Consider the following 26930-nt stretch of genomic DNA (forward strand, 5'->3'; position numbering starts at 1 on the left):
AAATGTTTTGCTGTCATTTGCCCCTTCAGGTAGAAGATTTTGCCTGTGATAGGCCCTTTTCACTGGGACTACGTGTTGTTTTGCCAACTGTAATTTTATACATATTTGTAATGTTCCAGCTAAACCTGTTGGTTGCTGCTTATGCAAAGGACAGAAGGCCTCTGTCGGTTAGACTCTGATGAGGCGTGTACACTTTATTGGTTCATTGGGAAAAGTTATGTCAGATGCATTTGATCAGATCTGTTGATTATGAAAGGTTACAACAATGGTAATAGGTCTGACTTAGTTATTGTGAAATGCATTTATTAAAGCAAATTGATAGGCCTTTACGGATGGATCGTTACCACACTGTGTTGAAGCCCGCAGACTGGATTTTGATACATGGAACCTCACAGATTGCCTTAGTAAGCAATGGTTTTTGTGTTTTTACCCCTTAAATCAATCCTATGAGGAAATCATTTGCACTGTAATAACATTTACTAGAAAGTATTAAGAAGAGGGTTTTTGTATTGTTTTGATATAACTGTACTTTTATACTTGGTTTTAATTTTGGTGACTTTACCTATTTTCTGACTTATGAGAAGGCCTATGCTTTTTATTGTAGTCTTGAGCAGGTGATATATCATTGATAAACGTTATAGGCCTGATTGAGAGCTGATCTATTTATTATGAAAAGCTACGAAAAACAATAGGACTGATTCATTTATTGTGAAACGTATGTTGTTAAAGCCAATAGGCTTTTAAGGTTATATTGTCATTACACTGCAATGAGTAGAAGACTGTAGACAGGTATTTGGTTTCTTGGAATCTCAGAGATTACAATATTAGTCCAGGACATTGATGTTGGTTATTCCCTATGACATATCCAATAGTAGATCTACGCTTTATGAATCTTTGTTATGCTTTTTTAGGAGGGGTTGTACATTGTTTTTAGCTGCATTTTTGCACAAATGTGTAACTTGGTGACTGTAAACGGATGACTGCTTTGTAGAAAAGCTTGTGCTCGATGCAATATGCCTGAATCGTTTCTGGTGACAAGCTGCTGATGACGGCTATAAGCCTGATTTGTTCTTTAGAAAAAGATATGTCAGACGCAAGAGAAAACTATGACAACAGCAGTAGGCCTGTCATAGTTATTGCGAAAAGATTATGCTAAAGCTACTAGGCCTTTAGTGGTGGTTTGGTGTTACACTGTGTTAAAGCTGAAGACGGGCATTGCATTACATGGATTCTCAGGGTTTACTGTAGTAGTCAAAGATTTTGGTTTTTGTTGTTCCCTCTGACAAACCTTTGGGGTAAAAGATTTACACTTTGATAATCACTGTTTATCACTCTTATGATGGGTGGTACATTTCTTGGCCAACTGAAATTGTGAACAGTATGCCTGATGGTTGCAGTGTGGGAAATCTTATGCAGAACACGTGTTAGGTGACAAACCTATGCTAAAGGCTGCAAACAGTCTCAGACCAGCCCTGCTTTCTATTTTTCTTTTTTCTTTTTTTTTCTTTTGATTTTGAGAACAAACATTTAACAATACAGATTCCATCTTAAACAGCAGAATCAGACCAGCCCTGCTTTTAATGTCTCATTGCTCAATCTCTCTCTTTCCATCCATTCTCTCTCTCTTCTCACTTTCTGACTGCTTTTTCTCTAGCTTCCACTTCACTCATTTTCTCTTTCTCGTGAAGCCTCCCTGTGCCTGCTGCAATGAACCTCTGGGAGTTGGGGAAAGTGACAAAGGCACCAGGAGGCTCTAGGTCTAGGCTCTCGAACCTGTCCTCAAAGGGCTCCATGCTCCAGGGATGTAGCTGGTAGAATAAAAGACTTGTCCGGCCCTGGAAGAGGCACTTTGTAATAAGCCACACCCACTGACATTGCCAATGCTTGATTTTCATTTTGTGGGCTCTCACAACTATTGAGTAAATAGAATTTGTATACCTCAGTCTGAACATTAGGCTTTGGAGTATTAAAAAATAGCGCAGTAAGGAAAGAATGGAGGCCAGATGTCAATTTTAAGCTGTGAAGAGCAGAGCATATAACCAACAGTGAATCGTTTCAAAACCTACTGAATTCAGTTTTAACTTATTAGTCTTTTTTGGCTTGCTGCCATTTGCCGAAGAGACTCATAAGTTGCATGCTGGTCAGAGGAATGGTGAGTAATCACTCAAATGTAACTGATTGCGCCTCCTCGCACACAGCAGGTTTTCAGAATTCATAGCGTTGCTACGTAATTATCTTGTTCCACTGGTGGAATAAAGATATGCACATTTTTAATAAAGTTGAAGAAAAGTGAAAGGAGTGTAAATGCGGATGGAAATGATGTGGCATTTAAAAAATATATGCTGGACGCTTTTGTTAGCATAACCGAAACCTGCCCATATGCCAGTCTGTCTGGTTCTAAGTACTGCTATTAGTTAGGCGCCCAATCTAGAAAAATAACCTTTGCAAAAAGAACAATTGATGGACAGAATGCTGCACAATGTCAAACATCCACCCCAGTACAGAGAACGGAGTCTAAATCTATCGTTTTTTTTGCTCCCCATGCCATTGCAGTTCAGACCCAGCCATATGCAAATCAGTCTTGACCCTGTTCCCCATGGGAACAGTCCATGCCGAAAATACATAACCTTTGCAAGCACCTCCAGGTCATGGCCGGCTAGTATCCAATGATATCTGCGATGAAGGAAGACTCGAAAATGCAATCAAGAAACAGCACTTGGATCACTGGACCGCAAGTCACCTCCTAAATTTGTCCATTTAATAATGTAAAAAAACCTTGAATAAAGCTAATTCACTAAGTTGATTTTTTCCGAAGAAGTATGTTACTTTTAATAAGTCGGTCCACCGTAATCCTTTATTTCCAGAAGACTTACTTACTCAGGTAAAGAAAGGATCATATCCAGTGTGTACCCCTTCAAAGTTAGCCTCTTCAAGAGTGAGGCTTCCTGATGACATTCTAAGGTATGTACTTGATATTTTATCTGGTAGCAGCAGTGTATTGTAAAGGTGCCCTCCTCCCCATAATCTGATGAAGAGCCACTAAGGGCCTCATTATGATCTTGGCAGATGGGATACTCCATCTCAAGCTTGACGGATATCCTGTCTGCCGTATTATGAGTACCGTAGGATATAATGGAATCATAATAGGACAGACGGGATATCTGTCACGTTTGTGATGGAGTATCTCATTCACCAAGATCGTAATCAGGCCCTAAGTCTTCCAAATGACACAGATTCTCATTAGACTTGCACTGAATGGGGTCCCCTAAAGGGTTTGGGACCCCATGAAGAGTTGCCCCCCCCCCCACCTGGGCTGCAGAGCTACACCCTTGTCAAGTAGCCAAACGTGTCTCTCTTCTTCTTGCCTGTATCTAACCTTTATCTACACAGTGAAAAGATAATTTTCACTATAATAGAACCCAACCTAGCTGACAAATGTATTGTAGTTTTCTTGGTAAGTTACCTTTTGTAGAACATTTCCATGCACAACATTTAAAGTGAGAAAGTAACACCAAAGGTTCACATTAAGAGTACCCCAATACCATTAGGTCCACCCACTTGAGTTATTGATACTGGATCATTGGTAATGTCAGGAGTAGTGGAGGACTTAAAACAGATATCAAGTGGGCACTGGGGGTCAGTAGCGGCTGACCACGATGCAAAGTAGTAGGGCAGCACAGAGGGAGGTGGGGACATAAGTATATTTTTAAAAAGATATAAAAACTCAATAAATTGAGACATTCCTGATGCTGCATCTTCCTCCTCTCCCAACCCTGGCTGGTACACACTGTGCAGGCTCCCAGATACCAATCCCAGTGCTTCCCTCATGCTGGGAATGCTATTCCCAGCATGAGAGAAGCACTGGGATTGTCTGGGCGGCCTAGTTTGCTGCCCAGACAGTGCCTGGGACAGTACTCCACCCGGCTGTCCAACACAGCCGGGTGGAGAAATGCAAAGGGCGTATGATGGTTTGGCCGGCCTAAAACGGCCGGCCGAACCATCATGCAAACTTATTATTGTCCACAACTCCTCCTCTTGAAGCTCAGTAGAATGTCCTGGCCCCGCAACTCGACTACCCAAGAGAGGCAACGGTAAAAAAGAACATGATAATAAAATAATTTTATTATCATTTTCTCTTTTCCTGTTGCTGGGTAGCAGCAGTGGTGCGACGCTCCTCTGCCATAGTGGAGGAGCCATCCCTGCTGAGGATCCCTTTAGTATTGAGGATTTACCGGGGAAATCAATAATTCTGGTTCTTAGTCATCTGGTTATTTCTGGATACTCCAGGCATTTGGAGATTTTGGCTCCTTGCGGCAGCAATCATCACAAAAGCTCATAATCTGCGATTGTACAGTAGCTCTCAGTATCCCATTGGGGACGGAAACTTCCATTAGAGGCCCCATCGGAATTATTTGGGTGCACTTTAAGCTCCTATTTTATGCAAAGCAGTCATTAACCAGCATTTTTTAACATTAAATATGGGTGTAGGCAATACAAACTGTTGCAAAAGTCATCATTTGTATGTGGATGTGACGAAACAAAACCTTTACAAACTGCGGAATTAAGAAAAAAATATCCTTTTTGTTCAGCTTCTCTGTGTCTATTTCCTCTTCTGCAATGCTTCTGCATAATGATAATACTACTACCTTTTCCCAACTCTGTGACTCATTGAGTCTTCTTTTGCTCCCTTAACGTGCCCTTTCTTCATTTCTGCTAATTTCTTCCTTATTTACTACTTCTTTCCCTTTCCTCATGCTTCTTTCTCACTTCATGTTGCCCACTTTTTAGGCTGACCCTTCCAGACCGCACAGCTCTCTGGATGCAAAAGAGATACTGCAGGCTTACCAATAGCATACAGGAGTTTGGGGCCGGCCCCTTCCTTACCAGTGGATGGCTTTCCTGTCACTCTCGTTTGCCTGCTTCTTATTCATGTCCCAGCATGTCAATCTGGTTTTTCCCTTCCATAGAGGCTTGCCTTTTTACCGTATTTTCTGATTGGCTGGCTTCTATGCTGCACTTTTTTCATGTCTGTTAAGCCTTCCATAAGAGTGCATGTGTTTAACAGCTGTCCCCCATGTGCACTTCTCTCCCTTTGCACTCGCAGTTGCTCTCTGTCACCTGTTTGCTTCTCTGCCCCACTCCTTCTTGCACTCGCTCTTGTGTTCTCCCCTTTCTTTCATGCCCATTTGCTTTTCCACCACCTGCTCCATGTTGCTCTCTCACCAATTGTTTCTCCTTCCCATCCCTGTTCTCTGTGCTGTTTCTGTCCTCCCGCCTGCCCTCCTCTGTCACCCGGTGCTTCCCCTTCCCCCACCCTCCATGTTGCTTCCGTCAGGGGCGGCCTTGGGCATGTGCAAGCTGTGCACCTGCACAGGGCCACCAAATCCCAGGGGCCACCACGCCAATATATATCCTTAATATAATAATCCTCTGAGCATGGATACATATTTGTGTGGCGGCCCCTGCAGGGATTTGTTGGCCTCTGGCTCTGTTCCACCTCCAAGCACCCTGACCCCCCCCTCCTCACTGGCCTCCACGCTCCGCCCGCCCGGACCCCCTCTTCCAGGGCCCCCTACCTACGCTCCCTGCCCAGGGCCACCATGAGCCTAGAGCCGCCCCTGCTTCCGTCCCCTCCCGCCCTCCATGTTGCTTCCTCCCCACCCACGACCTTCTTCTCTGTCTCTGATCGCATCTACTCCCACCGCCAGTTTCTATGTTATTTCTGTCCCCCTGCCCTTGTGTTGCTTCCCCCATGCGCTCCCCCATTCTCTGTCCCCTGTTGCTTCTCTTTCATACGCACTATATTGCTTCTCCTCAACTATGCCCTCCCTGGTTCTCCCCCACCCAAGTTATTAAAAAAAAAGGGTTTGTGCATTTTTTACTTTTATTTGCTGACCCAACTCCAATCAAATTTTTTTTTAAAAAGCAGCTGCATCATTTTGTAGGCGTGTACAGGCTTTATTTGTGTCTTATTTGACCATGATGCTCAGCATAGGGGATGCTGTACAGCATGGCTAAAATCCATTGGCTAAATAACATTGACTTTGCCAATGTTCGTTTCTTTGGTTATTCCTATCTGATTTACGAATGTCACTCTTTCAACATCACTTCCCCAGTATGACGTTTTCCCTCTGCTATATGGTTCCTCGCCATCACTCCAGTTTCTCTCTATCTTATGTTCCTTCTCTGTTTATTCCCACTGCCCATTTTACAGTCTTGGATCCATTTACCATACATACCCTTCCTGTATTCTTGTTACACTTTAATGCACCTGTTATCTACCTGTCCTTTTACACTCATTAGCATTTGGTTATATGGCTGGAGGTCCTGCAGAGTATGAAATGACACCTTACGGCCATCGCAGGGTGTTAAGGGAGTGAGTCGAGAGTCTGAGAACCACCACCTGTGGTCTAGCGTAAGTTCAGACGTAAGAGATACGCCATACCTGTAAGTAATAGCCCTCCCTCGCTCATTGCCTCTGCTGTCACAGGCCGTAATCAAAATGGTGGCCTAAAGTTCTCAGTTTCTAACAGTTTCCTATAATAGAAAATGTAACCATGGAAGGATTGAACATATCACATTTGCTGTGTGTCGCGGGGGCAGTCAACTATCCCACGATTCTATCATCTGATGGCTTGTTGTTGAATGAAGGCAAAGTTACTTGATTGTAAGTCTTTGGCTGAAATGTGCTGAGAATGTATGCTATCATTTCCGTAGTTAATATTATTTTGCTCACTCTTCACACTTGGTTCTTGTATATTATGCTAATTTCTTGCCATTTGTCGTTTTGATAGAGCTATCATGTTGCCCATTTCCATGTTTAAGTTGCTCCCCCAGTCCAGTTAGTAGATCAGAGCCTTTTCTAATACTTGTAGCTGCTGTCGTGTCGGCCGCCCAATGACACGCGAAAGAACAACGACGTTTTGAGGACGAAAAATAGGAAAGATACAAATCTACATGCCATATGAAAATATATACAAACAAGCTGATGTTTGATGTACCGGCCGGCCAATATCATTTATGAGAAGAACCCCCATTAGTGAAAGTATACTCCCACTGTAAACCTGGTGTCTTTGACAAGCTCTTACTGGATATCAGATGAAATTCCTGGTGGTATTTCTATGCCACCTAACGACAAGGAAACTAGTTGAATTAATACTTACCCCTTGGCAGGATGTCCCCTGGGAAGTGAAAGTTTAATATCTGGAAAGGTCCTGAGGAAGGTGGTTCTCTCAGCTCTAAACCCACCGAAACGCGCGTCGACCTAGTGCGGAGTCTCTTGCTTTGCATTGAGATCTTATTGTTGGCAGAGGCTCTCTCTTGTCATATATAACTTTACTGTGTACAGATATTGTGTGAGTGTAGTTGGTGTGAGACTGAATGAAATGGAATGATTGGAGTATGACTGTGCACATTGAATTGAATCCAGGGGTGTTTTGCTGTATACACTTGTTTTGAAATTTTTCTACATTTGATTTTGTATCAGCCTAATTTGGAAATAAATGTTTTTATGATTTAGAATTGTTTACTATGTATGTGTTCTTAACATAAATCATATAATATAATGTGATAAAAAGAAGAAAATCACTTTTGATAAACATTAATAATGAAATAAGATAAAAAAGGAAATGTATTGAGAAAATAAAAAGAACAATGAGATGATTTTTGTCTTCACTGTTGTACTTTAAAAATTAACTTATGAAGATTCTGAACAATGTCGAACGGTAAAGTATAATGGTCAATGAGGGAATAATTTATATTGTTGTGTACACAGCAGCAGCTAACATTACTGCAAATATTCGCTGTGACACCCTCCCATTTCTCATATGTATTGATCCAAAAGAAACTATTTGTATGGATGTTGCATTAAACATAAACACTTTTTGTCTGTAAAATGTCTGTAATAGACTCTCAAATGCAAAAAGACAAATGGGCTCCATAAACCCCGAAATTGTCCTGGGATGCTTGTTTCCTGTCAGGTGGACCTGGCCTGGCAGTTCGGTCTTGACTTATGTTATTTCCCAATTTGTGGTTCTCAGTTTACCTGCATTGGAAGGAAGGCTGCTTCTGCCTTACCAGCATCTAACCTCATGAACTTCAGAACCTTGTATTTATCAGAAAAGAGCTTTCAGCCCACTGAGCCATCATACCAGCTTATGGGAAGGTGACTAAAATGTATGTTCCATATAAAGGAATTTCCAATGTGAGAAGTTGTCCTGGTATATGTTGACCACTAGTTATAGTGGGCAACTTATACCATTCCAAACAACCCTTATTGATGATTAAGTTAAAGACAATCTTTAAGAAAGCTATCCTAGTGGTAGTTGTGGAGCGCAGCCTTCAGGCTAAGTCTCGAAGGAATGTAAAGCAGCTTGTTTTACCAGTCTATAACCTCCTGAATAACCAAATGAATCCAGACTTGGATCACACCGGACACTTTTCCTCTTCACTGTAGCAGCATTTTGCAGCATCACGCCATTGAAAATGACGAAGATTCCCGGCACCATTTAACACCTATGCACCCGGCTTCCCTGGGTTAGGTAACATGAGTACTCCGGTGCTCACATGGGTGCTGGCCCTAGAAACTTCTAAGTTTGAAAGGGTTTGCTCAAAGTCGTCTCCTAAGTGTCCTTAAACTTTAAAATTCCAACCACGACTTTCCCATAGAGTTGTACGGTGCTCGCAGCTGTGTTCTCACACTGCATGCGTCCCCCGTGGGTCCCCTGGGTCACTACCTTGGGTGGTTCCTTGGGGTCCCAGCGATTCTACGTGCTGTAGGCACTGTGTCTAGTCAAGTCGTGGTTGTTATACCACTTTCTTAGTATATGGTTTGGTCTCCCCCTGGGGCCCACTATGTATTGTGCTTTTTATTGTTGTTCTAGTGATTTAATATTGTGTGCTTTGTTCTCTAATCTCATAAAGAGGTTAGTAGAGCGTGTTTAGTAATAAAAACATATCTTTTTTATATAAATGCCTTGTGTAGTTCTCCTTTCATTTGGTCATTCAGGAGGTTATAAACTGGTAAAACAAGCTGCTTTACATTCCTTGAAGACTTAGCCTGAAGGCTGCTCTTCACAGCTACCACTAGTATAGCTTTCTTTAAAGGTTGTCTTTAAACAGATCTTCAATAAGGGTTGTGTGGAATGGTACAAGGTGCCCACTATAACTAGTGGTCAGCATATACTAGGCCAACTTCTCACATTGGTGTGGCCTAATGGCTAGGGCAGTCAACCTCGAATCTGGGGCACTGGGTTCGAGTCTCGGCAATGACGCTGAACATCCTGTGATTGTGGGTAAATCACTTAATCTCCCTGTGCCTAACAAAAACAAATGTGTGTCCTTATGTAACATAACTGGTGCTATCTAAAGTGCTCTGATACCCGATTCAGGTCAAGTTTACGCTATATAAAACTCTTTTTTTTAAAAAGCCTTTGTCGTAAAAAAGATATCATTGTTAGAAGAATTTCTCAAAAAGGAGTTCTCCAAGCATGTATATTTTAACATCAGCATTCATTGAATGTTTTCTAGCATTGTGGTTTTTCTTACCAGTATACTCATAGGTTGCTAGGGTTCATTGTATGACTGGCCCGATAGACCACATAGGGTCTCATTACAATCCCAGAGCTGCCCAGTAATGTAATGTAATGATGAAATGTAATGATGATACTTGTAAAGCGCACTGTTAACCCATCTCAGGGTGCCCTGGCGCTGAAGACCACTGGGGAACCCGTCCTGGCTTTCCCTGTGAGATGGTCCCTTCTGGGTATCTCCAAGGTGAATAAAGTAGACAAAGAAGGGGGTTCCCCGAGGGTAACTTTAGGATGTAGGCAGGTAGTAGGGGGGAAAAACCAATGTAAATAGAAAAGGAGAACACCCTGCCTTAGGATATAAAGGCCCTAACCAAAGGGTCCAACAATTATATGTAAAGGGGTGATTAGCCTAGGGGTTGACAAGACACATAACAATCACATGGTCAAATCAAGAATGGACAGTACAGTTCATATTTAGAAATATATATATTTTTTTATTTTTAAGGATAACAGCGATATAAATATAGAATTTTTTAGGTATCACATGTATATATAGGTCATAAATAAGACAAACATAGATAAGCAAACAACATAATTAGGGGAATTCTATCCTACCCAGTAACGGCCACACTTCACACACTCAATCTCTTTCACTTCAATCTCTACCCACTCTTTCTCATTTAGTATCATTCACCATTCATACTACATTCGTTCTTCTAGTCCTGGCGAGTACAACACAAGGATGGTTTAGCGTGTTGTATAAATCGGGGTGTTTAATCCAGGGAGATGGTTTTGACTACGGGTCCTGATGTAATAAGGACAATAGCCGTTTTTCTGGAGACACAAGCCGACGCGCGTTTCGGTGACAGGCCAATGAGGCCGCACCTTCGTCAGGGCAAAGGGCAGTATACTGGGAGGGGGCACAGGTGTAAAAATCTGTCGGCGTATTTTATTCAGTTATTCAAGCGATGTCGGAGCACTGCTGTGGCTAGTTTTTGTAGGCAAAACTTCTGGTCGGTTCGGGTCTGTTATCAACAGCACCTCAGCGTAGTATTTTTTCTTTCAAGTGTCACAGAGATCATGCACGCTTTAAACAATGGTGTGCATCCGTTAAGCCAGCGTCGCCGGATCGTAAATGCTGGATTTTCTTTTTAAATGTCCAGGGGTCCACAAGGGCATACAACTTTTGTTAGGCGTATGGCAAGCCTTCCATCTGACAGGTGCTGTTCCTAGACGGGGGTTCAGATAAACAATCCTTTTGGTGTTTAATTGATTTTCTTCGCGGGACACGGGTCTAAGCGACGTCTTCTCTGGGTGGTCTGTAGCCCATAAAGGGGCTGGCTGGTCTAAAGCCTTTGTCCCGACAAGCTGTCTCTGTGGAGCAGGGGTTCCGCCGGCCGAGTCAGCCGGCCAACTTGTGACGACTGGATTCTGGATGGATGATACTTGTAAAGCGCACTGTTAACCCATCTCAGGGTGCCCTGGCGCTGAAGACCACTGGGGAACCCGTCCTGGCTTTCCCTGTGAGATGGTCCCTTCTGGGTATCTCCAAGGTGAAACCAGGCATCCCCGGCGTCTGTGGGGGGCCGTTGTAGAGATGAGGCAAGCTTAATGTCCAGAGTTGCCGAGTGTGATCCCTGGTTAGAGTAGGCACTGAGGCGAGAGAATTATCGAGTCCGTTGACCCCTGGTCCACGACCCTGCCGCGTCGGGAATTGAACCTTGGTCCCGGGCCGTTCTCTGCTTCCGGGTCTGCCGCCTCTAACCAGTGAGCCACACCACTCCAGTCCAGTAGCAGGACTCAATGGCAACAATGAGAATCGCAGTTTGTGCAGGAATATTTCAGGTCCTGTGTTTTCCATCCTGGGTACTCACCTTCAGAAAACAACCACATTTTCCTGGTGAAACTGTCAGAAATCCAGAAAATCATGCAGGAACTTGGGTAGAAACACCGATTCCCACACGTCTGCCCCTGCTCCTTTGTAATCTGAAGTATTTCCCCTCTCTTCTATTATTGATGCACACAGTATCATAATTCTGTGGGGCAGAGAATATCCTGGGTTGATCATCTGCCCTCTTGCAGTGGACCTCGTGGGGGAAAATGTAAGGCAATGGCTGTCAGTATCCGGAACTATGCTAAAGGGGTTACAGGGATTAACTATACCATCATTTCTGAACCCCAGTTTAGTGCCAGAGATATCCATTTTAGCAGAGAAAATTCAAGCTGGGAGAAGGTTGAAACAAAAGAGCACTTGTAAGTGATATCAGATGCTGATGTACGAAGCCATATTATGCAGGCAGGTTGAGAACAGAGTCCCTTCACAGGGCACGCTCTCATATCAAGTGCTGGTGAGTACCAGCCAGTAGGACAAGATCAGTCTTTCCCTTGTAGTGCCTCGCCAGGAGAGAAGAGATGGGCCTTACTGGAAGGAGATTCCTTGGATAAGATCTGCAGATGATAACTGAAGCAAAGATGTAGGTGAGTCGATAGGCTCTATTGATGATGATGTAGAAGATACAAATATGAGTGAAGACAATAAAGAGGCAGAGACGTAAACAAAAAACAAGCACTGGCAAAGACAATGCTTGTTTACAAATTGACTACATCTTTAAGCACAAACTCAGTCTCCTCATCTTTAAACAAGATAACATGATTCCCAATCCGGAAAAGCCTAACTTGGACCCTTCGGTTCCATTTAGTTACTGTCCCAGCATTCTTCATTCTGCCATATCAACAATACGGGAATCACTGGTATCTGTTAAAAGGTAGGAAGCAACCAGTAAACAAAGATCCTTAAGTGTTGCCCGGCGATTTCGCCTCTTTAACCCACAAAGTATTAATCAATGAAGAGGCAGGCGCTGGAGACTGGAAGGCTGGAAACAAGGGTTTATTCTCTCCGGAGGAGAACACATCAGTTCAGACAGCAAGTATCGTCACGAGGTGCTCTAACTGCATCTCTGAGGCCTGGCCTCTTATACACGGATTTATTACTTTATTGCATATAACACATCTCTGTCAACCTTTTGATGTACGGAAAGACATCTTCGGAATCCCCGCTTCAGGCCCGTTCCCACACACATTTACAGTTGAAGTCCCCACCCCGGTCACAACAGATGATGATTATCGCGCAGCTGGACATTCCGCCGATTCACGGAATGTGTGAGGTTGATCGGATCTCATGGGGTGGGGGCTTTGATCAGTTCAAGGATCCTTTGATGGGGGGGGGGGTTCCTACTGTACAGGAGGAAGGGGGCAATGACAGTATCCGCAGGGCCAGGTGGCGGCTTGGGAACGAGTGAGACAAACGGGCACAAAGGAAAGAGGGGTGTTTATCAAGGGATCCGGGACCATGAAAGGGATGGAGGGAAGTGTCGCGCTGGGAACAGGATGGGGTTCCGAGGCAGAGCTGCGTGGAGGAGAGGTTTATGACCCAAGGCATGTGAGAGCGGGGGCTGTCAGCGGGCGGGGGATGTGTTTGTGAGGGCGAAGAGCCGTGCTAGGGGTCAGTGGCGCGCAGAGTGTGGTTCTGGCCAAGGCACCTAAAATGGCGGGTGTGCACGAAAAAGTGTGGCATCGAGGGAAAAGGCAAGATGGCGCAGATAATGTTTACCAAACCGTATTAATTTTCCACAGTCCTCCCTTTAACATTCACAAGACATCTTGTTGGCCTATTTCCTATTCACGTCTACTGTGGCAGTCATAAGTAAAGGAGTAGGAACCTAGGCGAAGGAACTATGCATAAACATTACATTTTGAATCTTTCATCTTAGGAGGTGAGCCCCTCGTTAAGCTCGTTGCAGGAAAGTCATAGTAATGCAATATCGGATAAAAAATGATTCTGTAGCGATAGCGTTGGGTACATTTCATACATTTCATAGATGCTTATAGTCATTCGGAATATGAGCTGATAGGTTATTACGTATGGAAGTTCATTTCATATCTGGTTGGAGCATAATCAATACAATGGAGGCTGGGAGAGAAATGGGACGTAGTAAAAACGATAATCAGGGGTGTCACTGTTCGAAGAGGAGGGGTGTTGCTTTTTCCAGTGTCTTATTGTTCTAGACCATTATTAGTGAGTTCTCAGCGTTCTTTGTCGTCTTCTGTTGGCACTGTTGAGCACCGGCGGTGGAGCTATGCGTTCAGCTCTATTCCGGGTCCTGCGTTGCAGGGCATGACCTTTTCCTCGTTTTTCTGGTCAAAAAGGTCCTTTTTCGCCCTGTGTCCCAAGTGTTCTTTTCATGGGTACCTTAGACAGGGCGCCCAAGTTTCATTTGTAGTTTGCAACAAAACCCTATTCAATCGGACTGCAGTCGTTGCTCTTTTTGTTTTGAGTCGATTGTCAAAGAGTTCAGGTGGAAGAAGGGGGTGTGTGGGTAGTCCTTGTGGTAGGTCGGGGGAAGAGGGGATGGAGCAGGGCCAGATCGGGAACAGACCAAGGGGACGGAAAATTTCAGGTAGGTGGGCCCATGACCGGGCTCAGAGGACGGGGACGTTTCGGCACATGTCGATCATCGAGCAGGGGCATCAGGTCAGCCCTTTCTTTTCATTTTGTTGGAAACAGTGCCTCGTCCTGCGACTCTTTACTGTTGCAGTCCCGCCTTGGTCGATGTCGCAGGTATTCCGCGATCTGCAGTCAGGCCGCGTGCTCCCACATCCGGTCTCTCTCTCCTCCGACAGGGGTACCCTTAAATGAGTTTTGAAAAGACAGTCTTTAGATAACTGACAGAGGAAGGTAATCACATAAGTCTATTTCTCTCCCAACTCCAAGCAACCGGGGAAACATTCGTTACATTGGGGTTTACAACCAACGTAAAATAATTGATGATAAGTTTGCGGGATTCCCTACAGCTTTCCATCGTAACTACTTCTTTGGCATTTGTTGGTATTACATTCATTGTCGTGGTACGAGGTCTGATACTTATTCATTGCATTTGTTTATTACAGTCACATCAGTTCTCCTGGCAGAGACCCACTTTCCTAGTACGGGTCTTGCAAAGCTATACCGCTCTCCAGGGCTTAGTATTTTACGAAAAAGTGCAAAGTGCTATCGCCATGGCCTGATCGATATCTTTCTGAGGAATGAACATAGGCTAAGCAATTTTCCATTATGTCGATGCATCCTATTTTTTTTTTTTCTTCTAAACATCATTCTAATTTCTACACAGACTTTTACAACCTAGCTACTTCATTAAAAAAAAACGGGGGGGGGCTTGCAATAACTATTCAACTCATCCTTGGGGTGGCCGGGGCTTTATGGAAAACAACTAGGAACATGACAGACTGGGGTGAGGGACTATCGTCTTGCTTTGTGTCATAAGGGCGTTATCTAGCAGAAGGCTACAGTTCAGTTGATAAGTGTTCAGGGACATTTCTCGAATTTCTAAACTTTGTAGCTTGTTCATCAACAAATCATTTCTAGGGACAACGGCTGGTCTGTGTCATTTGTAAGCCATCCCATCTCTTACAGCCGGGGGTGAGCCACATTTTTCAAACTCTCGTTCGGGGCAGCTGATACAAAACTGGGGGTGTTCAGGGAAGACGGGGATGTTTCGATCACTTTTACTGTTTGGGCATTGAGACAATTCGGGACGGGGGGGGGTCGCGTTACCTGAGGCATTTTTATCATAAAAGCCACTGACATGTGGTTCCCTGATTACGGGTCAGATTAGGGAACTTCAGTCGTCTTACCTGTCCTTTCTCTTCTGGCCAATCTAGTTTTTTATCAATATTTAGCAGAAAGGAGAGGTAGTAACATGGCATCAATGTGATTTTATTAAGACAAATTTTGTGCAAATACTTGCGGTATTTGGAGCCAATTGGGTGGTGCACCATGGATGGCGGTTCGCCAATTAGGTGCCAGTCATTATGAAGAGTGAGAGTGTGGAGGAGAGAGAGAGAGAGAGAGAGAGAGAGAGAGAGAGAGAGAGAGAGATGCAACAATAGGCTAAACAGTACACGTGAGACATGGAGAGTGGCCGTGTACTAGGATAGGCTATTCAGTGCATCACACAACATGAGACATTTACAGGTCTGTGTTAGAATTTAGAAAGCATGCAATTTGGGACGGACGAGCATTAGGCCGGGCACAAAGGGACATGTATTGAGCACAAGGCACCATTGTGTTGCACTTCTCGCACTCTCGGTCCTTTGCCTAGTTAAGTCAATGTTTCAGTCGCGTAGAAAGCATTTTCTCATAGTTTCAGACATACGTGACATGTGCTCATTCACGCAACACGGGTTAGGGGTGATCGCGTCCCATCATATCATACAACAATTGGCTTGTTCGTTACAAGGGCAGTTCGTGGGTGTCCTTTAGGTGCCACCTTGCAGCGTTAGTCCGCTTCGTGTATCCGACATGGCGCGGCTTCAGATCTTCATTATACCCCCGTCGTGATTCCAATGTAACCTGTAGAGGGAGGAAAAGAGGGAAAGGGAGAGGGGGACAGAATTCACGCATATCAAATGTACGGGCACGAAAGTCCTTTACTTACCACATACTCGTCTTATCTCCTCGGGATGTAATCCCTGGGGCCTTGGTTTCTGAAGCCAGGGTGGGGGCGGGCAGTGTGGTAAGGATGACGAGCGATAAGTTGATCATGAGGGAGACGGTCCGAGTGTGACATTATAGGTCGTGTGCAAGGAAACGTTAGAGATCAGAGGCGTTTAGTGCGGGGTACCTGGCTTGTAGAGGTATTTAGCTATCGGGATCCTAAAAATCATTTCCAATGCTGTGATGTCCTAAGGCATACCGGCTCTTCAGCCATCCCTGTTCCCTAGCACCTTCGAGTGCCATACCCTTATAACATGTTATCGTTCATACCGCTTTACTTGACCCGTTCTCAAAAGTCGAGGTCCTTCCCCATGCGTTTGTTCCTGAGCCAGTCGCACATTTGGAGGCAGCGTATAGTGCTTTAGATTCGATCATCAATCCGGGGCTGAGCAACCATTTTCTAGTAACCTTAAAAAGAGAACAAAACAGATCGCACAGAAAACCCTCCCGCTGATCCCACATTTACAAAAGTATACGATACCTGTTCATAGTTTGAAAAACCTTTATTTGCACAATTATTCAGCATGTATATATGAGAGTGTAATCGTATTCGGCCGGACACGGCGTTGGCTGAAACGCGTATAGTAGGGGCGGGGGAGCTATTTTGCTGTATTAAAAACATTTAAAAGCTTTTATTAGTTATTTGCAGGAAACTAAAAACATCTATCAATAGTTGAGGGCTCAGGGGGGCATTCATTTCATTATTGGAAGCGCAGTCAGACTAGTTGTAATCAAATTTCCTATATACATACCGTGGGCGTGAGTCATAAGCGACGTTATGTATCAGTTACAATAATATCATAATAAATCGTACATTGAAAACAACATTTTTAACGGGATCCCTTTACATGTTCGCCAAGTGAATCCTCCCTCCTTTTCGTCAAGTGTACAAAGGATCATATACATATTTCAGAACATCAAGTCTCATTAGCTAAAAACACCACGAGGCGTTCGTGAGTTCCTGTTGACACCGGCACCATTTTGGGCGAGGCCGGGTTAGTCTGGAAACAGCATCAGGGACAAAATGTCTCCAACAACCAGCGGTTGGACCAGAGTCCCTTGCGGCAGTTCAAAAAGGCTTGTGCTAACAGAAGGGGCAGGCAATGTGGACCATCAGTCAAAAAGGGGGAGGGAAGCAAATTTCCCCTACCGGGTCACGTTGAGGTTCAGCCGGAGCTTTGCTCGAATCCGTTAGCCCACAGTCTTTCTGGATGGTTCAGACTGAAGCTGGCGCCGACACGAGAGCACCACCATCTTGTGGCTACGTCGTTAGTGATCAAAGCAGTCGTTCCCCACCGGAAGCCTGCAGGGGCCGAGGGCTCCTGGGACTCTTGTAGAATCTTCAAGGTCGTGGAGATGCTGTCGGAGGTGGGGACTCGTGCCCAGGTGGGCAAGCGTCCTAGTTACATAGACTTCTTAGGGCGAAAAAAATGGAGCTGTGCCGTAAGAGCAGGACATTCGGCTCGGGGCGCTAGGGTGCAGCTGCGGTGCCTCCGCCAGTACACTTGAGGGCCATCGTATGTCTTGTGCTGCGAAAATATGGTTGCTGGCCATTCTGTGTCCGGTGCTGCGCAAGTAGGGTGGCCGGCCATTCCATGCTCTGTGCTGCGCAAGTAGGGTGGCCAGCCATTCTATGTTCGGTGCTGCGCAAGTATGGGCGTCGCCGTTGTATGTCCTGTGCTGCGCAAATATGTCCGTCGCCCGGCTGGAGGACGTCGGCGCCGGGCCGGGGATGGGAAACCTCCACCTGGGGAGGCGAGGGAGGCTCGTTCGCGCCTCCTCCCTCTCCCAGCCCCCCTGCACCATTTCTTCAGCAGAGGTATTCGTGATGGCCGGACTAGGAGATGCGAGGGAGGGGGTCATCTGCATTCGCCCCCTCCCTACTCGTGGTCCGTGGGCCCCTGCGGTGAAAACCAGGAATCCTAACCGCTAGACCATATGGGAGAAGAGGATGGGACAAGCCGGGCCCATGGTGCCTCCTGGACATCCCACCGGCGACCTCTGTGATCGCTGGTTGCCGGCAGGACTCCGCCCCACACGTGCTGAGTGTTTCACCTTCCGGATGGGCGTGACCGGCGACCTGTTGCATTTTGGGAACTTCTGGAAATATGTATTGTATTGCTCCTATTATTATGGTGTTACCTTACTGAAAATAAATCTTAAATTATATGACAGAGACTTGGCTTCCTTGAATCTTTTTACTACGAGAACCTTACTGCAGTGGGGGTAGGTATTTATGCCTGGGTAATGGGGGGGGGTGGGGTGTCCACAAGAACAGTTTTCCTGAACGGGGAGTTGTCTATGCAAGCCTGTAATTGCCTTTTGTCCACAGAATGGGGGCAGCAGAGAGTAATCAGTCCCATTGCGCTCAAAGTTTGAGTTCATTAATGGAATGTGTACTAATCTGTCCGAAACTACTCTGTGTGTTGTTTCTGTATGTTATCCGAAAGGGTGGCCTTTGTGTTTCAGGAACAGTAGCGGTAGTACGGGGTTCGTCACCGGGTAACCTAGAGCTTGACTGGGTTTCCCGTCTTAGCGTTGTTCGTCCTATGAGAACTCAAACATGTCGCTGAAATCGGTCTGGCGAAATCTGTGCCATCGGGCGTAATCAAACGGGGTGGTTCTATCCGGCCTGTCCGTGTCAGTGTGATTCGTCTTTGTCTCACGCCTTTTCCCTTTCGGGCGGCCTGTTATTTCTGTCGGCCCTCTGCTCTTACCCGTGTTCAGTAGAGTCGGGCATTGGGCTTTCCAGTGTCCGGAATATTTACAAAAAGCACATGGGTTTTGTCCTAAGTCTGTTCGTCCTGTGCGTAGTGTCGGGGGATTACTTTCGAGTCGTTGTGTCTTGGGGTTGTCCTGTCGGTATACCCCTTTACACTGTTCCCTTCCTGTGCTTACTCCGCGGAACCGTGTCGCCGCTATCCCTTCCTTTGGCCTACCAGATGCGGAGGTATTTGTCTGTCGCGTTTCTTTATCTACTCTGACTTTGTCTCTTTTCTTTCGTTGCATTGCTTCTTTGCGCCACATACTGAGGCTGTCGAGCATGATAGGCGTCATCTTACTGTTACAAAGGGCTGTTTCTAACGTTTCTATTTTATCAAGGTCGAAGGATCCTATCAGTGGCCACTGTTTCTCTTGGTTTTCTTTGGTATACTTATGCCACAGCTTACTATAGGCTATGGTAACTAATCCATATTTTGTGAACATGTCTTTATTAGGGGTGCCTTCCAGCGGAGCTAGATGGTCCACCTCTAATAAACGGTCCGGGTTGAACCAGCTACCAATCAGTGAGGAGAAGATAGGCATGACAGATCACTATGGGGACAAAGGTCCGTGTTACCTATCCTTCACTACCTGCAAAGACTAGACAGAATATTGCTATTCTACGTTGTTTGCAAATAGTGAATATCTCAAAAGCAAAATCTATTCTGACAATAAAACAGGGAGCTACCCTTACAATCAATCAATCAGTCAAAGAGTCAATCAATCAGTGGGGAGAATAAGTAGGCCCGCAAAGGTTTGCGTTACTTACCCTTTCACCATCTGCAAAGAGGAAATCTGTTCTTTCCTGTTTGTAGATAGAGAATCTCCAGAAAAAAATCCTCGAACGTTAGTTCGGGTTCAATCATTTAATCAGTGGGGGAGAAGGAAATCTCCAGAGAACAATCTTCAAACAATCAATCAGTGGGGGAGAAAGATAGGCACGGTGGATTACAATGGAGACGAAAGTCTGCGTTACCTATGCTTCACTGCTTGCAAAGGGAGAGCCTATTGTTTCTCCGTTTGCAGACAGCGAATCTCCAAACGAATCAACAAAGAGTAATACTAGTATTTTCCAATCAATCAAATAATCATTTCGCAATTCGTCGTGTTTACACGACCTTACCCGGACCACATGGGCTGTTTCTCGTCTTCCGCGTCCAGCGCCCGATCGTCCTCCAATCTCCGATATTGCCACGGCACTCCTGAGGGTTCCCAGTCAGGACCGTAGATCACTCGAGAGAGGTTGATTCGGAACCAGTGAAGTTCGGATGATCGGCTGCCAGACGAGGGTCTATTGGGCATGAGCTCTCCCGATCGTTGCAGTCGTTCACTCTGTCGTCAGGACCTCTCCCACTGGATCCACGTGTCGCTGATGGGCCCCACGTTTGGGACGCCAATTGTTAAAAGGTAGGAAGCAACCAGTAAACAAAGATCCTTAAGTGTTGCCCGGCGATTTCGCCTCTTTAACCCACAAAGTATTAATCAATGAAGAGGCAGGCGCTGGAGACTGGAAGGCTGGAAACAAGGGTTTATTCTCTCCGGAGGAGAACACATCAGTTCAGACAGCAAGTATCATCACAAGGTGCTCTAACTGCATCTCTGAGGCCTGGCCTCTTATACACGGATTTATTACTTTATTGCATATAACACATCTCTGTCAACCTTTTGATGTACGGAAAGACATCCTCGGAATCCCCGCTTCAGGCCCGTTCCCACACACATTTACAGTTGAAGTCCCCACCCCGGTCACAACAGATGATGATTATGGCGCAGCTGGACATTCCGCCGATTCACGGAATGTGTGAGGTTGATCGGATCTCATGGGGTGGGGGCTTTGATCAGTTCAAGGATCCTTTGATGGGGGGGGGGGGTTTCCTACTGTACAGGAGGAAGGGGGCAATGACAGTATCCGCAGGGCCAGGTGGCGGCTTGGGAACGAGTGAGACAAACGGGCACAAAGGAAAGAGGGGTGTTTATCAAGGGATCCGGGACCATGAAAGGGATGGAGGGAAGTGTCGCGCTGGGAACAGGATGGGGTTCCGAGGCAGAGCTGCGTGGAGGAGAGGTTTATGACCCAAGGCATGTGAGAGCGGGGGCTGTCAGCGGGCGGGGGATGTGTTTGTGAGGGTGAAGAGCCGTGCTAGGGGTCAGTGGCGCGCAGAGTGTGGTTCTGGCCAAGGCACCTAAAATGGCGGGTGTGCACGAAAAAGTGTGGAATCGAGGGAAAAGGCAAGATGGCGCAGATAATGTTTACCAAACCGTATTAATTTTCCACATATCCAAACACCTTTGTTCATTCCTCAAATCTGAAAGTATTCTTTATAATACTCAGACGGGCTTTTGGCACTGGAGTAGAACGAGGCTTTCCATCAGACCTACTCTGGATGATTCATGCCTTGCATCTGATGTCAGCACTGGAGACACCCTGCTGGTTGGCTCTGTCATCAGTGTTTGACGCTGCTGACCCTGCTCTTCTGCTCAAAGAACTCAAGGCGTCTAGCGTAGGAGCCCATTGCTAAACTGGTCTTGTTTGTTTCTCTCTAACTATTTTCAAAGAGTAGCTCTGAAATCTTTTTCTTCTTTGTCTACTTTGATCTGTTGTGGTATTCCCACGGATAGAGCCTTATCCCACCACTGTTTTTTGTATGTGCATCTCCAGCCTCCATTTATGCTACCCCCCTAACAGATCGCTCCACCTTGCCAATAATTCTTTAGTGCAAGTGCTTCACTTGAACAAAGCTCATTATAGGAGATAATCTCTGTCTTGGCATTTGGAACTCTCTTCCCCTTGAGTTTATGTGTGCATTCCTGTTTTAGACATAAATAAAACCTAGACCTATAGTATTTGCCAATGCTTGTGTATATGTAATGCACCAGCAGACAATATCAATACCTGAAAAAACATTAAGACAGCAAACTGCAACGATTCAAGAAAACGTAAAGTATAGCTTTGTCAATATATAGCATGTGTGAGATAATTTAATGTGTGACGATCGATTCTGTCTACTTTCTTTATTTAAAATACTCAGTCATATTTTGCAATGCCAGCAGTCCGTATGAGGTGAAATAATACACCAAAAACTCAACAGCATGAGGTGAGAGAGAACTGCTCCTCTGGGCAGCTATTTTAAGTTTATCATGAACAAAGGTGTCAAGTGTTCGCTGATGAGGGAAACAAAGACGTGTGCTGCTTCCTGATTCTCTGCATAAGCTAAGTCGGGAGCATAGGTCATACAGCCAATGCAATTCAGGAGCCTTCTACACCTCAAAGGGGGCCGGATCCATCAATGGTCTTGGTGCAAGAGGTGTTTGCAATTTGTGACCAGTCTTTTTGCAACTAGCATTGATTTTTGCAAAATGACCTATGTATTAATGTGTTGCCCTGAACAATTCTCTTTCAGTGTGGTGGCGCATTCTGACCGGCCTCATTAATATTCATAAGACGTGTTGCAAATTGCGATTCACTCCAATTGATGGTAGTCACAGGGATGGCGGAGTCAGCAAACCTCCATATTTGTGATTCCCTTTTAAGAAAGATTTTTTTAAGCAAGGGGAAGGACACCTGCAACAAGTGCCTTCAAAATACCATATCGATATAAAGTCACAATCCCATTTTTGGAGTCTCCAAAATTATTCCGACTCCTAAAATGGGATTGGTATATGCCCAAAAACATTTGCAGTTGCAAACTCTGAATCAGAGTGTTTGCGACCATAAAAAACGTTTCGGAAATCTGGTCCAGTGTTCTCACTCAGTCGAAGGTATTTGTAGAGCTGTTGCATCCTGCCAAACTGCCTAACCTTCCCAAATCAAATTATGGAATTGAGCTCTTTTTGCTAGGCAGCTCAGAGGGTTAAGCACATACTGCTGATTTCTAGTGTGGTCTGCAGATCATAAAGTCAAGTCCCAGCAAAGGTAACTCAGACTTTCACAGTTACATGTTCTGTAAACTTGGTAGTGTTAAATTAGTCACAAGTAAAGGTTAATTATTTCTAGCGTTTAGAGTCAACAAAAGTGTGGTGAACACACTCTGTAAAAACAAGGTGTTATTAATACTTTACGATAATGACTATATTTAACAAGCACATCTTGATTGCAAACAATACTACTGAGGTTTACAAACTATTCCACACTGTTACAGACCCTTTCACACTTCCATGCAAACACCCTTCTAACTCTTTAAATGGAATCTCCCTATTTGAGCTCCACCTCCCCCCAAATTCTTTGGGCCTCTGGATATATGACATGATCCAAGGTAATTTTGTCTGAAAAACATATTAAAATGGACAACGACTAGGTGTTCTTAGAACTAATAATACTGCTTTTGCAACACAGGCATTGTGGCTTGATAAACAATTGTAGATCTTTGATTGGATTAATCAAAGCAGTCCACGATTGACTTCCACCATAAACGCAAGAAAGGCCCACAGATTTTACCAATTGACTATAGATTTTCCCCCAGTCCATACAAATTATGTTCTGTGAGTAGCGCGGTTATTATTTTTAAATGACTCCGTTGGCGCTTGAGGTTTCCCCCATGGGTTAGTAATTACTAGCTTGGTCACATTTACATCTTGAACATCTCAGACAGGTGCCTTCAGTCCTCCTGAAAGGAGTGTTTGCCATGACGGCTTGGGAGGGAAGGGTACTGCGGGTGTTTCCACTGCTGCTTTAAGTGTCTTTGTTATTAAGGGCAAGATCCACCTAGTCATTACAGAGCTGTGGTGGAAGGATACTCACTTCAAATACACGACTGCAAGTTGGAAATGTTCTAAATTGAGAAAGGAGAAACTTAATATACCACATCTCTTGTGTGATAGGTGCTAAGGGAAAGAAATAGCAATTAATGACACTATGTCATCTGCTTCAATCGTCAATATAACAGACAATAAAATCCCATGTCAGTCGACGTTAGAAATGCAATGACTGCCTTGGAGGAAAACGAGCCATCTTTATAGTATTTAGTTTCACCAACATATAGAATCAATATTGTTGTCATTGGCTTTTGGGTTTATCATGATGATTATTTTGGGCTGACAGTAGTCAAGAGGTTGCAGTTAAACTGATCCATGCAGCCCAGCAAGACAACTCGCAGCTCCAGTTACTTTTACTCTACTATATGTGCCATTCCCCTTTCAAGAGCACTGGCCCATTCTAGGTTTCAGTAATCGTAACTATTGGCCCATAGATTAGCCCTTCACCTGCCACTTTTAGCATTTTCTAACTCCATTAGATTTTTGCTGTTGCCATTCGACAAGCAAGGTCAGTGTGTTTCCATAAGGCTAAGAAAGGCCTTAGGGAGTCAAGACTACATCTACCGTATTGACAGGTACACTCTAGGTGCAGGAGGCCAACCAGAAGTCCATTTTAGCAAAAAGAATTGATCAAGTGCAAGCATTACGCTCAGGTGTGAAAGGTAGTACTTTACATAAATCAGACAATTGGTGACGATATAGGGTTTACAAAAGGAAAGAGAACAGGAGGGGAGCCACAGTTCAAATCTAGACATAAGGTCTCATTCCAAGGACACAAACCAGCCCCATTAAATCCTCGCCCCTCACAAGAATCCCGCTGATAATTATGAGAAACAACACCACTGAGAATTAATTGTAGATCTTGCTAGGCTATTGAAATGGCAGGGGCAAAGAGCTTGGGTTATGTATTCGGTAATAGAGAGCAGCTCTATATAGACCATGCCTCATCTTGCTCTAAACAGGGGTCCAAGCAGTCCACCATCATGGGGCTTTGTGGATGGATCAGTCTGCATGGCTCGACTAGAGGACACCAGTTGGATTTAGAGACAGGTATGACACACAAGATAGATAGAAGAAGATAGAATATAGAAGAAAGATAGATAGATGACGGTGAACATCCTGTGATTCTGGGCAAATCACTTAATCTCCCGGTGCCTAACAAAAAAATGAATGTGTCCTCATGTAACAGAACTTGTTGCTATGTAAAGCGCTTTGATACCCGATACCGGGTCAAGTGTGCGCTATATAAAACTCTGTTAAAAAAATAAATAAAATACATAATAAAAAAACATACAAAAAAATAGTAAAAATAAATGTAAAATATGTCATTTTGAATGAGTGTAGTGCTAACCAGATTAACTCATTTAGTATGCATCCAGTAGCGTAGCAAGGAAGGGGCGGGGAGGTCTGCCCCGGGTGGCACGAGTTTTGTGGCCTGCGGCGTCCATCCCACTATTACTTGCAACCGTCACAGGGCGGCTAACGCAGGAATCGCCAGCACCCCCGTCTTACATGCGCTCGCCATGGGGTGGCAAACGCAGGGGCCACCACAGACGGCAAAAGATCTAGCTATTCCGCTATATGCATTTATAACCATGGTTGAGGGAAGAGAGGGCGGTATGATTCTCTCCAGGCTTCACCTCTCATGGCCCCTACCCTATGGCCACTCAGCAATAGTAATACATTGCATACTACTCTTTGCACATCTGCATATACACAATTTAAGTCATGGCAGTGAAAAAAAATGTGGCTCATTCGCATATGCTGTTTAGATCAACTGTACTAATAAATCCACATTCACATATGTATAACTGCAGGTCAAGGGTTTCCCGCCGGTTTATCATCAAAAATATTATTTGCTCGCTTTCTGTTTGCAGAGTGCTATAACTTTCACAAGGAAAACTGCTATCCTAATAGTCACATCTTCAATGTGATTGTTATATCTTACTGCAACTCCTTGCACACTTCTTTTTGGTTTAAAACCTTTAGAAAATAATAAATAAATGCACATGAAAAATGCCATGACATAAAACATCCACATATCTGTATAAAGTGTATGAAATGTATTTAGATTGTAAGGGGGAGACACAGCTGCACCTACAAGGATGTGATGTTAATTCATGTCATCATTCACAAGGTGGATGAACAATTTCCTCAACTGCTGACTAACGCGCAGGGCACTGGAGTCGGTCTCGGCAATGATTAATTCGGCTTGCCCAGGGAAGTAATGCACTAGCTATTAAGGCCACGGAGTCAAATGCCTTCATTTACAGAGCAGCCCTATTTTTAGCTTCTGACGAATCCCGGCTCCTCTGTAGCTCCCGTAAAGCTCTTCTTCGCTGCCGTCCCTTTGCTCAAAAGTGCCTTATAAAAAAAAAATGTAATCTCCCGTCACATGAATTGCCAGCGCCGGAAAAATAATACCGCTAATCGAGACAAGACATTTGGTGAGAATAAAATCGCTGGATGTAATTAACGTCCTCAATTTGCATGATAGACGCTTCCCTCTGACTCAGGGGCTCGGTGACACCGCATGGAAACTTTTCCCGCGCCGAGCTCCCGATGGCGTGCCTTAATAAGGCTCCACTAATGCGCCGGTCATAAATTGTTGCATCCAAGAGGCTCTCTCTCTCCCCTGCGCCCTTGGGAAAGGCGAGAGCTGGACGGGTTTGTCGCTAATGCATGCCTGGGCTCTCGGCGCGCGAGGACTGCGCCGCTGGAGACGTGTGCTGGGTCCGAGGGCGCACCTCGCGCGCGGCAGCTGAGGAGAGACCCGCGCGGACACCGCGTCACGGCCACCACATCCTGCCCGCGCGCTGCCCATGCTGTGAGGTGCAGAGCATGTCTCTGGAGGGTAGGCGGCCTGCTTGCGCCCTCGCCCCCTCTCTCTTCAGCAGTTTGTGACCTTGTTCCGCAGCACGTAGCACCTGAAGCTCTTTCCACGACGAGGTGCATTTTTGTGGCAGCTGTGCTGCTGTGATTTTTTTTCTGGGTGATGGAATCGTGAGGGAAATGCTGTGAATGATTTGAGAGGAGCAACAGATGCAGGGCTGGGAGTGAGACTTCGGGCAGGGCTTGGAGTGACCCTTCAGTGGAGGACTGGGATTGAGCCTTCTGTGCAGGGCTGGGAGAGAGAGCCTTCAGTGCAGCTGATTCTTTGTGCCCAAGGTGAGCACGTGCATGATATTTGGTATCTTTTATTTAATGTTTTTAGACCTTGGACACGTTCCACGGAGGTATGGAGTGTTTCTATAGTGCTCTATTGTAATTGCGTTTATATAGCGCTAATTACCCTGACGAGGCGCTGAAGCACTTTGAAACAAGTAATATGC

At 45.0% G+C, this 26930-nt stretch overlaps 1 protein-coding gene across 2 annotated transcripts in view; it reads left to right on the forward strand.

Annotated features, from left to right (window-relative positions):
- ARHGAP24 (Rho GTPase activating protein 24) overlaps positions 1-26930 on the forward strand; it is a 1593044-nt gene that overhangs the window by 1059280 nt on the left and 506834 nt on the right. The window contains exon 1 of one of the 2 annotated variants that reach the window (XM_086961879.1): positions 26024-26766. The exons of the other annotated variant lie outside the window; for it this stretch is intronic. The gene's annotated coding sequence lies outside the window, so the exon portion shown is untranslated. Of the gene's footprint in view, positions 1-26023; positions 26767-26930 lie in introns of those variants that run through there. 2 annotated transcript variants of the gene reach the window in all.

This window comes from Lissotriton vulgaris, chromosome 3_1, assembly GCF_964263255.1.
Source record: "Lissotriton vulgaris chromosome 3_1, aLisVul1.2, whole genome shotgun sequence".
Classification (NCBI taxonomy): domain Eukaryota; kingdom Metazoa; phylum Chordata; class Amphibia; order Caudata; family Salamandridae; genus Lissotriton; species Lissotriton vulgaris.